This window comes from Pteropus alecto, unplaced genomic scaffold, assembly GCF_000325575.1.
Source record: "Pteropus alecto unplaced genomic scaffold, ASM32557v1 scaffold79, whole genome shotgun sequence".
NCBI lineage: Eukaryota > Metazoa > Chordata > Mammalia > Chiroptera > Pteropodidae > Pteropus > Pteropus alecto.
In genome coordinates this window covers 14,283,024-14,294,842 of record NW_006494612.1, presented here as the reverse complement: position 1 = coordinate 14,294,842, position 11,819 = coordinate 14,283,024, and the positions used below count along the sequence as shown (strand labels likewise).

At 35.1% G+C, this 11,819-nt stretch overlaps 1 long non-coding RNA gene across 1 annotated transcript in view; it reads right to left on the bottom strand.

The window, feature by feature from the left end:
• The window catches only part of LOC102888959, a 51,568-nt gene extending 39,859 nt beyond the window's left edge, over positions 1-11,709 (bottom strand). Inside the window, exon 1 of the long non-coding RNA XR_439385.2 lies at positions 11,512-11,709. This is a non-coding gene — a long non-coding RNA (uncharacterized LOC102888959). The remainder of the gene's footprint in view (positions 1-11,511) is intronic.
• Between the last annotated feature and the right edge of the window lie 110 nt (positions 11,710-11,819).

Sequence of the window (11,819 nt, the reverse complement as noted above, 5' to 3'; positions counted from 1 at the left end):
GGCCTATAAAAGGGTAAGCAGATCCAGATCTAATTTCAAAACTTCTGTTTATTTCTTTTTTGTATATCATGCTACACTACATTTCCATGCCTTCTTTCCCAAGTGTTCATTTCTCCTAGTTAAATATCTCCATTTTATGACTATTCCTTCTATTATTTCTGCAATAACTCACCATCCTGATGTATGTGTGTGTTGTAGGAATGTCCAGAATAATTCGACCATGGCAGAGCAGAGTTGAGCCATCACTTCCCTTGTTCTGGATAAGATAATGCTATTAATACAACTTAAAAATATACTACCTTTTTGGACAACAACTTGACATTACCAATTCTTATTGAATAAGCCATAAAACAAAATTCTTTAGTATTTTTTTTTTTTTACCGGATTCTACTAATTATCATTTCTTTTCTATCTGGTTTCTTTTTAAAAATTTTTACAACTCGTATATTTATTCGCATGTAAATAACCCATCAAAATAATTTTTGACTCATAAAGTTCAGCATTGATTATATGACTCCCTACTCAAAAACATTTAAAGATGCAAAGGTGCTACAAATTTAAGTCTAAAGTATTCCTCTCTGCATTTAAGATTCTTGACTATAGTCCCAACGTATCTTTCCACCCATATCTTCTCCCAGTCCCTAAAATTCTACACAGCTGTTGAATTCTTTTCTGAATTTGTACCTTTTTCCGTGCTGTTCTTTCAATTAGGAATGTTTCACCCACTCATTGAAATTCCACCAGTTCCTCAAAGACCATCCCAATTACTATATACTCTATAAAGTCTTTTTGATTAATTTCAAACTTCATCTTTCTTTTCTTTGAAACCTCACAGCACTTTTTAGTTCTTCTGTGGCACCTATTACAGTCTACCTCAAAGAAATGTGTGTATTATATTCCCTCACCTCCTCCAAACAGATGAAATCCTAAGCTTCCTATAGAAAGGAAGAAGTCTCACTCATTCCTTTATGCACTATACCACTAACACAAGTATCTGAAGCCAGGAGGGTGTTTTTTAATAGATATTTGTTAATTTGAATTTAGTTAACTATTCATGTCAGAGATGAATGTACTGAGTCCCAAAATTCATGAAAAATTTAAATAAGGGCCATCTATAACCATCCATAGAAATGAATCTGAAAATGAATGGGTACATGTAGCATTAGAATATGGAATTATAGACTCTATTCAGAATAATGCAAACACTTTCTTCAATGTACTGATTTCATGATGAAAAACTGAAATTATATTGGTGTAATCATGTTGACAAAAAACTGAAATCTCAAGAGATTAAGACTTCTTCAGGGTCACATGACTAATTAAAAGCTGAGATGACCTCACAACAAAGCTTTTTAACTTCTAGCTTATTTTTCCACTATCACTTCCAAAATTATGTGTTGATATATTTTTAAATGTTAGCTGCAAAAATATTTATGTAAAAAAGAAATATTCTCTTCTTTCTTATTACCATCAAAATATTATTTGAAAAGGCAGAATTTAAAATAAAAACCATAATAGTAATTAAAGAGAGTTATATTAAACAAAATTTATTTATACAAAGCTTACTGATTTTGCTGCTTAATTCCAAAAAATACAGTCAAGAATCAGATTATTAAAAAATACTGCTGTTCAGTCAAATAAATGTAATAAAACCTATACACTAACAATGTTCACCTTTTCTCATAAGACAGTCCTACGAGTTTAATCAGAGCCTGTTTATGCATCTGTTTTGTTTTTAACTTGTTTTGTAACCAGTTGGAATGTAGTCAAAATTTTATCTGCCCAATATCCATTTCCCCTTTGAGAAGCCTTCTCTCCTATACTCTCTCCATGTTATTCGGTTGTTTCCAAGAATGAAGTTAACAATTCAGAGCTCCAGATGCTCCCTAGCTACAGTGATTAGTTCAGAAATGATGTGTGACTCAAACCCATCCCAGCAAGATATTACATTTTTCCAACCCAGCAAATGCTTAAAGAGTGGGTTCATGATGCATGTTAGTCCATCTTAGACTGGTGCCAATGTATCTTTCCACCTGTATCTTCTCCTAATCCCTACAATTCTACACAGCTCTGTTGAATTCTTTTCTGAATTTGTCCCTTTTTTTGTGCTGTTCTTAACACGTAAAGACACTTTTTTCTATTTGAATTTAAACTTGAGAAGTTAAACCTGGAGCTGTTGATAGCTATTTTGTCACCAAGCAGAGCCTGAGAATGAAGCCAAGTTGAAAGAGAGAGTAGAGACAAGAAGAAGAAAATTGGGTCTTTTCAAAATAATTTGTGTTCTAGATTGTGTGACTGAAATTTGGGTTACATAAATGAAATAAATTCTTTTTATTTCCTTAAGCCAATTGGATGCAAATTTTCTATCATGAGCAATCACAATATTTCTAACTAGTGCACTTGGTTATCTGAGTTTCTCAACCCACAACAGATTAAAAGGGTCACACAGAAAAAGCTATCACATATGGACAGTAAAGTCCTCACTTTACGTCTGTTGATAAGTTCGTATAATGAAACCAATTTTGCCATAGGTTAATTGATATAAATAATAATTATATTCTATGGCATCTCATCAATATTATAATAAAACAACATTATTCAAGGGCCTGCTGTATTTTAGATGAACTAATAGCTTATAGCTTGAAAGTGAAGATGAAGACAGGTGATGTGTAAAAACAAAATAAGGAATTTCAAAAATTTCAAAAATGTGAAGTCTTTTTTCACATAGCATTCTGGGAAACACCTCAGTCCCAGGAACACCATGACAGTTGGTCATGCTACTTGGGGAGTTAAAGATTTTTGTAGCGATTTGCATAAACAAGAAGATAAGGGGTTATTAGGTCATGGAAGACTCAAGGCAGATGGTGGTGAGGCTCTGAGGTTACTGTATTTGTTGGTTGGTAAGGGACTAGCCAGAAGCATGCAAAATTCTTAGGTTCTCCATAGACTTGTGCTGATGAAAGTGAAATTCACTGTGAAACATTTTACTCCAAACAATAACATAAAGAGTAAAAACAGATGGGTCAAAGTATTGGCCATCCAAATAAAGCCAAAGGACAAACATAGGTATGAATCTTTGGATTGGTTTAAAAAAGGAATATTGGATACTATGCCCAGAGAGTTTCTAAATTTTTAATTTCAGGAAAGAACAATTTCATATGATGACTAGCCCAGGGTACGGGTACAGAAGTGGTTGGGTGAGAAGGAGTAAAAAAGAAGGCTACTGTTTGAGTTGTGGAGGTCAAAAACTGAGAAGTTGTGGTGTTGGATGTGGATATGAAGTCACCCAGATTGAGGACAGGAGAAGATGACTGTATTCTAGTTGCTGGAATATTCAGTGAAGGAAGAGTTTGTTCAAGTGGTGAACAGGAATGAGCAATGGTAGAGGATAGGGTAGAAATTCATAAAAATAAATCCAAAATATCTATTAAACATATCAACTAACTAATAATATTCAACCTCACTAGCAATCAAAGAAATACAAATATGAGCTATCTTTTTCAATTGATTTCTAAATTAAAAATTTTTGAAACAGTTTTAGTATATTAGTAAAAACATTATTTTGGGTAAAAATTGCTATTGGCTTTTTGAAAAGAAATTTTGTAGAATGTATCAAAAATCTTTAAAAAGTGAATATCTTCTGACCTAGCAATTCTACGTCTAGAAATGTATTAAAAGGTATTAATCAAATAGATGTATACAGTGCATAAAGATTAATAGATTACTATAATATTGTTTTTAAAACCAAATTTGGGGGAAGTCTGCATATTTACCAATAGGGATTAGCTAAAAATTTAATTGAACATTTTGCAGTCATAAAAAATATGATTATTGTCTAGGAAAGATATTTAAGATGATTTATTAAGTGGAAAATGGGACATATATATGACATATCACTTTTGTTTTAAAAAACTACATATATGCAAATAATTTTATAATTAATGGTGGTAAAATAGGTGGACCTTGTTTTCTTAATACGATTCTGAAATTTCTGATTTTCATTGCAATTTATATTTTCTCAAAATCACTATTTCAAAATTTTAAAGTTTAAAACTCACTGGTATTTTAAGTGGCAAAGATTATCCGCTCAGAAAAATAACATGTGGAATAACTCATTATAATGTCATTATGGGAAGTTGACAAAAGGATGAGATTGAAAGAAGAAAAAATCATTATATTTTCACATCTGTGATTCTTGGTGAAGAGATTACAATATCAAGCACATATTGCTCTTGGAAAAAACAGAATTCCACATTTTAACATTATAAATATTTAAGGTAATGTATTTTTATGGGGTTTTTTTTCCCCTTTTATTTTGGTTTCTCATTTCTGTGTTAAATCAATGATTACTACAGGATGTAGCAAAATTAGAATGTAGCCTTTCAGTAAACTGGAAAACTCTGTTTCATATCCTCAAGATCTAGCCATAGATAAAAGATCACTTTACATAACAAACAAAAATGTTATTTTTTTATTTTGTTCTATTCATTTTTATTCTGGTAATAGTAATTTTAAGAGGAAACACAGTGATACAAACTATGTACCACTATTACATTACAGAAAAACACATTCTTACAAATGTACCAAGACTGGAAGGTACTCAATATTGAAGCGATTATGACTGAATATTAGAATTGAAATTTAAAAATCTTAAGTGTTCTTAATAATAGTGATAGTTTATGATAAAAAATTTTAAATTAAAGAAGTTAAATAAAGTAAACTTTAATAATCCTTTTGTAAGATAATTTGAGATGTACTTAGATATAACCTAAACTTGTCATTAGATAAAAATCTATACTTCATTAATCCATATTTCAAGTGGATCATATTGAGACAAAACTTACAAAATGAAGAACTGAATCAATTGACTATTAAAATAAATACTACTTATTGACAGATAATATAAAATGCTTTTAACAAATTAGAATAAATTAAGATAGTTTTTTAGAGAGTTGATAAAAATAAACATCTGTGAGTAAAAAAAATGCTTTGTTTCCTCTCATTTTGCAGTTAAAACTGAAAGGTTTATATTTCCTTTCAAAGCATTCAAACCTAGAACCCAAAATATGGACTTCTCAGATTTGGAACTGGGTTTTACTTGAAGCTTAATATTATTTGGCAAAAGTCCACAAACATCTCCAGGAGCTGTTCTAGGTTTACCTAATGAGGGAAGTATTCCTTGCTCCCTCTGAAAACGTTCTCCCACTGCTCCCTGAGGCAAACAAATAACCCTTCCTGCCCCCGCCCCATTTGTAGACTGGCCCCATTTCCACATTGTCAAATCCATGTGGCATAATTGAATGGAAAACTTGAAATCACCTGGTTTAGACCCATACCTGGTTCAGTTGTATAAGACTTCGACCATATCAAGAGACAGTAGATGCACTGCCAGAGGTATCATGTTACTTCTTTACAACTGATACTGAGAACGAGCACAACATGTGTGTCATGCTCATCAGTGACTATTAAGAATGTCCGATATGGAATGGGACTGCATCAAACTAAAAAGCTTCTGCTCAGCAAAAGAAATTGTCAACAAGGTAAAAAAACAACCATCCGAATGGGAAAATATATTTGTAAGGAATGCCTCCGATAAGAGAGAGCCTAATGTCCAAAATATACAAAGAACTCATATGGCTCAATAACAACAACAAAAAAAACAAACAATTCAATCAAAAAATGGGCAGTAAAATTGTTACAATTTTTGAAAAATATATATTTAAGGCCTCTATCTTTGCCCTAATCCCATTTCTTCCTTCGGAAATCAGCTCCATGAATTATCTTTTCTGTACTTTCAGCCTCTCCCACACTGATCACTCCTTCATGGCGCCTAAAGAGAGAATTAAGGCTGTCCTTGAAACATTAAGTAAAAAGTAATTTGACCCCATATCTTGACTACTCACTCAACTTTTTATTCTGTTTTTTCAGCTCTAATCCTAGGATGAGTACTCAACAATGGCTGACTCCTTTTCCCTATTTTCCATTTCTTACCCAATACTATCTGGCTTCCACCTCCCAATCATAAAGCCATTACTCTTCCTTTCTACTTGTCAAATAAAAAGTCCTTTCAGCCCTCTCCTACTGGGCCTTCTAATGACTATGACCTGTTGATTATGCTGCACATTATTTAAAGTTCTACTTACACTTACTGCTATGGCAACTTTCTTTCCAGATTTTCCTCTTGGGCTCCCAGTAGGACTCACTTCCCAGGATTCCTTTTTCCTTCCATTTCCCTTCTCATTCTATATGTTTGCCATAGGAGGCCTCATCATTATGTTTACTTTCTGGATGCCAATATCAACTAAATCTATGTCTGCTGAGCTTTTGATAAAACAGCCTTTTGGGTATCTTCACCTCTGGTTCATCCTTTACTCATCATTTTACCCAACACTGACTGTACTTGTTTTCTAGAGCTGTCATAACAAATTGCCACAAATCGATCACCTTAAAATAACAGGAATCTATTCTTACGCAGTTCAGGAAGCCAGCTATCCAAAATCAAGGTGTCAGCAGAGAATTGGTTCTTCTGAAGGACTCAGAAACAGAATCCATTCCGCACCCCATTCCTAGCTTCTGGTAGTGGCTGGCAAATCTTGGAATCCTTGCAGCTGCATAACTCAAGTCTCTACCTCCACTATAACATGTTTGTCTTCCTTCTATGTCTCTGTGTCTTTTTTCCTCTTCTTATAAGGACACCGGAAATATCAGGTTAAAGGCCAATTGTATTCCAGTATGACTTCATCTTAACTAATTACGACTGCAATAACCCTATTTCTATATAAGGTCATATTGTGAGGTGCCAGGAGGTACACTAATTTTGAGAAGACATTATCCAACCCAGTAAATGCACCGAACCTTGTATTTCCATCTTTGTAAATAGTGCTAGCCCTCAAACTGAAGCCAGGAATCCGACAAGCACTCTTCATTCCTACTTCTCCCTAACTTTATAACTCAACTATCATCAAATCTGACCAACTTTGCTTCTAATATTTCTAGACATTGAATACGCTTGTTCATCTCTAATTCTCCATCCATAATTCTTGACTCACTCTTTAGAATCTCTTGATTGGCCTACTACAATAATTTGTCCAATACCCCACCAATCCAACCTTCTTAGAGCTACTAGAGTAGGTATAGATACATACAAACAGATTCTTGGTATGTTAGAAAGATGCAGAGTTGTTTTTATTTTTTGTAACTTTAAAACTATGAAAAATTCTGCTTCTTGACAGCAATGCACACAATTATGATAGACATTCTTCTGCAGGATTGGAGGAAGTGAGAGGCAGGGTGGTTTTCGTGGAAGCCTTGGCCTTTGTCACATCCTTTGGTTTGATAGATTCTTTACAAATCTTCAGAGTGTGACAAATCTATGATATCTATGATCTAGCTTTTTATTACATTTCAATGTCTCTTTGGAAAAGGATGCCAAGAGGGGCTTATGTCGGCGTTTTGAGATTTAAAATTATACTGGCTCCAGAGGCTCCATGATAGAACTACTTATTCTCATTTTTAAAATAAACGAACATAATAAACTAATGTAATTGCATGAAACTTAAGCCATTCTTATTTACACACACACACACTGATTTTACAAATAAGTTTTTTTTTCTAGACAGCTTAACCCATCCATTAAATTAGTCTAGAAGTAAATTATTTTATAGTCATTTAAATATAAGCATGCTTGGAAAGATGGCTTAACTCTCGTCTTTCATGGTTTTATTTCTGAAACTACTGCATTGGACCTCAGTTTCCTCTTTTACTTTACCCCAACACTGAAAACCTACAGTTTACCATGCTGATTTCCACAATCCGAAATGAGGATTTTTTTTTCATTAGCATAGTAAATCTTAAGGCTTAGCAGGAAGTAGGGACTATGAAAAAGAAGAACCCAAGAGATAGAGGAAGGCATTTAGCTTCATTTATCCTGTCTGTAAATGCTCCTGCTGCTGATCTCCCAAACAAGTGTCCAAGCTGTCTTGGATCCAGACTACATAAACTAAATGTGTCCATTCCCTTGGCCCTCTGTCCAGTCTGCAAAATCCTGTTCTAACTGATTCAGGATTCTAGGTGAGATTACTTCTTCCTTATCAGGAATATATACAAATCCAAATTGCTTTATTCTTATTTAGACAGCTCTGAGCTTCTCCAACCAAACACCCAACTCTTGGACAGCATGATATTTTAAGAATAGAAGTGACTGGAGGACACAAATCCACTCTGATTTATAAAGTCCATAGCATGCACAATTCCTGAGCAGATGCATAAAGTTGCTATTTGGCATTGAGAGTTAGAATAAAAAGTTGATCTCACTTGAGTTAAGTAGATTACCTATTTGATTTCTCAAAATCAATTATACGTCAAATAAAAAGAAAAAATAATAACGAATACTTTTTGTTGTCTGGGTATGTTCAAATGCTTAGTCTGAAGTTCTTTTTCTGTAATGTCAGTAACCTATAATGACCTATAAAAAGTACATAGAGCATATTAATATGAAAATTTCTGAGACTAACAGGATTCCGAAGAGCATGTACTACATAAAAATTCAACATAAAAATGGTAGAAGTTTTAAAACAGGAGACAGAAATCCTAGATTTATCCCTAGTACGTAATTTTTGTACATGTAAATCATTTATTCTTGAGCTTTAGATACCTACATCTACAAATAGAATAGTTTAATTTTTATTTAAAAGAATTAGTTTCATAACTATTAAAGAAGTTTATTTTAATCATAGGATTTATAGTACATTTTTTTTATATTCAGGAGGTAATAATTTTTTTCTAACTCAGTTAAAATTTTCTGTTGAAAGAATGGAAAACCACTGCTTTTACCGTCAAGCCATTCAGGTCAACATTTTAAAATACAGTTTTCAAATTACTTTCTCATTTTCAATGGACATCGAATGAAATTTAGTGTTAAATAAGCATAATTTACTCTCATTTAGAATTAAAAAAAGACAATGGGGGAGAAGTAAATAGGCAGAGCACAGAGAATTTTTAGAACAGTGAAAATACTCTGTATGATATTATAATGATGAAAACATGTTATTATATATTTGTTCAAACCCAGAGACTGTACAACAACAAGAGTGAACCTTAAGGTACACTATTCATTGTAGGTTCATTCTTCGTAACAAACGCACCACTTTGGTGAGTGATATTGATAGTGGGGGAAGCTATGCATGTGTTATATGGAGTTATATGGACATCTGTATCTTCATTTTGGTTTTGCTATGAATCTAAAATTACTTCTGCAAATATTACATTTTTTAAAAAATTGCTGATTTAAGTTCTAAACTTGAAAGTAAGCAAAGTGTTTCCTCTCCCAAACTTCTCTTTACATATATATCAAATCATATATGATCCAGTATGAAACATTTATTTCTCCAGAATTTTCTATATTTTGTAAGTATATAACTTCTACATAAAAATCATTCTATAACGCTTTTAAAAAGTTACACAAGTTTACCATTACAACCCAACAACTCTACTGTTAAATATCTACCCAAGAAAAACGAAAACACATGTAATCACAAAGACTTGCATGTGAATATTCTTAGTGCCATCATTCATAATAGCCTCAAATTAAAAACAATTCAAATGTCCATCCACTGGTGAACATATAAACAAAATGTGGTATATCCATGAAAGGGAAAACTATTCAGTAATAAAGAGGAATGAAGTACTGATACATGTTACAACATGGATGAATCTCAAAAACATGTTAAGAGAAAAATGAATAAATAAAAGAACACATATTTTATAATTCCATTATATGCAATGTTCAGAAAAGGCAAAGCTGTAGAGACTGAAAGTAGATTAGTGGTTGCCTGAAGTTGGGAGTGAGAACAGAGATTAACTGAAAATGAGCATGAGAGATCTTTATTAGAGAGAGGAAAATGTTCTACAATTGAATTATAGTAATGGTTTCACAATATAAAATTTCTTTAAAAATCATCGAAAAGGGTTATTTCTAAAAATCTTAATTTCTGGTTTAATATTGACTAACAAGGAAAAATTATTCTTTCATAAAGTGAAATTTGACACATTTTTAAATATTATGCATAATGTATTCCATTAGCCTTTGATATTTTGTTGAAGAAAGTTGTGGTTAAAAGTCAATTACCAAAAACTTTTTGTAAAAAAAAAATTTTTTTTCTGAAGTACACTTTGCTTCAGAATCGAATCATTTGATTTTCCAGAACATCTTTTTAGAAAATGAACTCTTGTGAGATAGTGTCAGTAGAGGAGTGTTGACCAGCAGGGGAAACACTATCAGGAAACAAAAGACGGTTTTCAAAATGCTGGTCTAACCAAACCTGATCCAGAACCTACCACATTACAGTACTTCCTATGAGCCTTTTGACCATTAGATCTCATTTTAATAATCCAAATTCTGAGCTTTCTCAATATTAATTCCCAGAATAATTTTTTAATGTGTAGCGATGTCAATAAGAAGAGAGACATCTTGTGAAGAGACAAAGTCGACAGATGGATTTCGAATCTATATGTACACAAAGAGAAATGCAAGATTCAAAGTAATTCTAATACAAACTTTTTCAGTATCCAAACCATTAAGGAGTGTTTTCGTTTTTTTTTCCTCTCTCTCTATGTGTATATTTAAGTGGTCTACAGCATTGAATCTCCACTTTCCAGTCCTGCACAGACTCTGACTAAATAACACCACCTGCTGTTTGGGGGTTTTTGTTTTTTTTTTTTTAAAGTGTTCCCCGTGTGCCCCACTCAAGCCAAACGCTTTCCAGAAAGAACCGAGTCTGGCTGCGCTCCCTACGATGAGCTCTAAGATAGGACTAGCGGGTCCTTCCCACCCTCGCTCATTAGGGACTTGCCAGCCCTAGCTGTGGCAGCTGGTAAAAGATTCATCCGCCCTCCACCACCCCCAAGTCATTTTCAGGAGCTTCCCCAAGGGGTTACAGCAGCAGTAACAGTCAGGACGCACGCCCTCCAACCGCTAAGCCCCTGCGACTACATTATATTCGGATCTCCCTCTGGCGCTGCCTGGGGTCTAGGGGGCAGTAAAATTCAATAGCTGACAGGGACCCTTGGGATCGCCCGTTCTAATCATCCTTAGATTTTATTAAAGACTGGACGGAGACTTGTGAGGCGAGGTCATCTGCTAAAGGCACGCAGCTTGAGGCTGACAGAGCCTGTGAGAACTCAGGTCTCTGTTGATCTAGTGGCCGCGAGCGGGTGCGTGGGACTCGGAAAGCCAGCCCGAGGAAAACGACGTGGCATACCCTGCGTGAGAGGCGAAGGGCTCAGCCTCCTTACGACAGGAGGTCACCAATGTCCAACTCTCAGGTAGAGTGGGCAAAAAGCAGATGACCAGTCCTCTCTAGTTAGGCCTGCTGACCTGGCGCCCCTTTTCACTCTAAAGGGACACTAGTTTGCGTGCGAACGATGTGGTCACCCTAGCAAAACGGGAATCTGTTTTGAATTCCTCTGATTGCTTGTGCAGACAGGGCGGAAAATGGGGAAAGTTGCACTTACCAGTTTCTCTGGCTCAGTCCTTTCTCTCCATCCTTGCACCAGCGTCGCCCACTCCCGCTGCCCCTCCACCAGGTACGTACTAGCCGCGCGCAGAGCTGCCCGCGTGCCTTGTCCAGGTGTCCCTTTGCGCTCGAGCTCGCCCGGCCTTTCTGTGGCCCGGAGCTGCGACACGGGCTCTAGCTCGCTGCCGCCTCTACAGTCCAGGGAGGTGCGGCCGCGTCTGAGCTGTCGGGCTGAGGTGCAGTCAGGCGGTAGCAGCAATTTCGGGGGCGGAGGGAGCGGCCACTGGGACCCGCCCGAGCACCGAG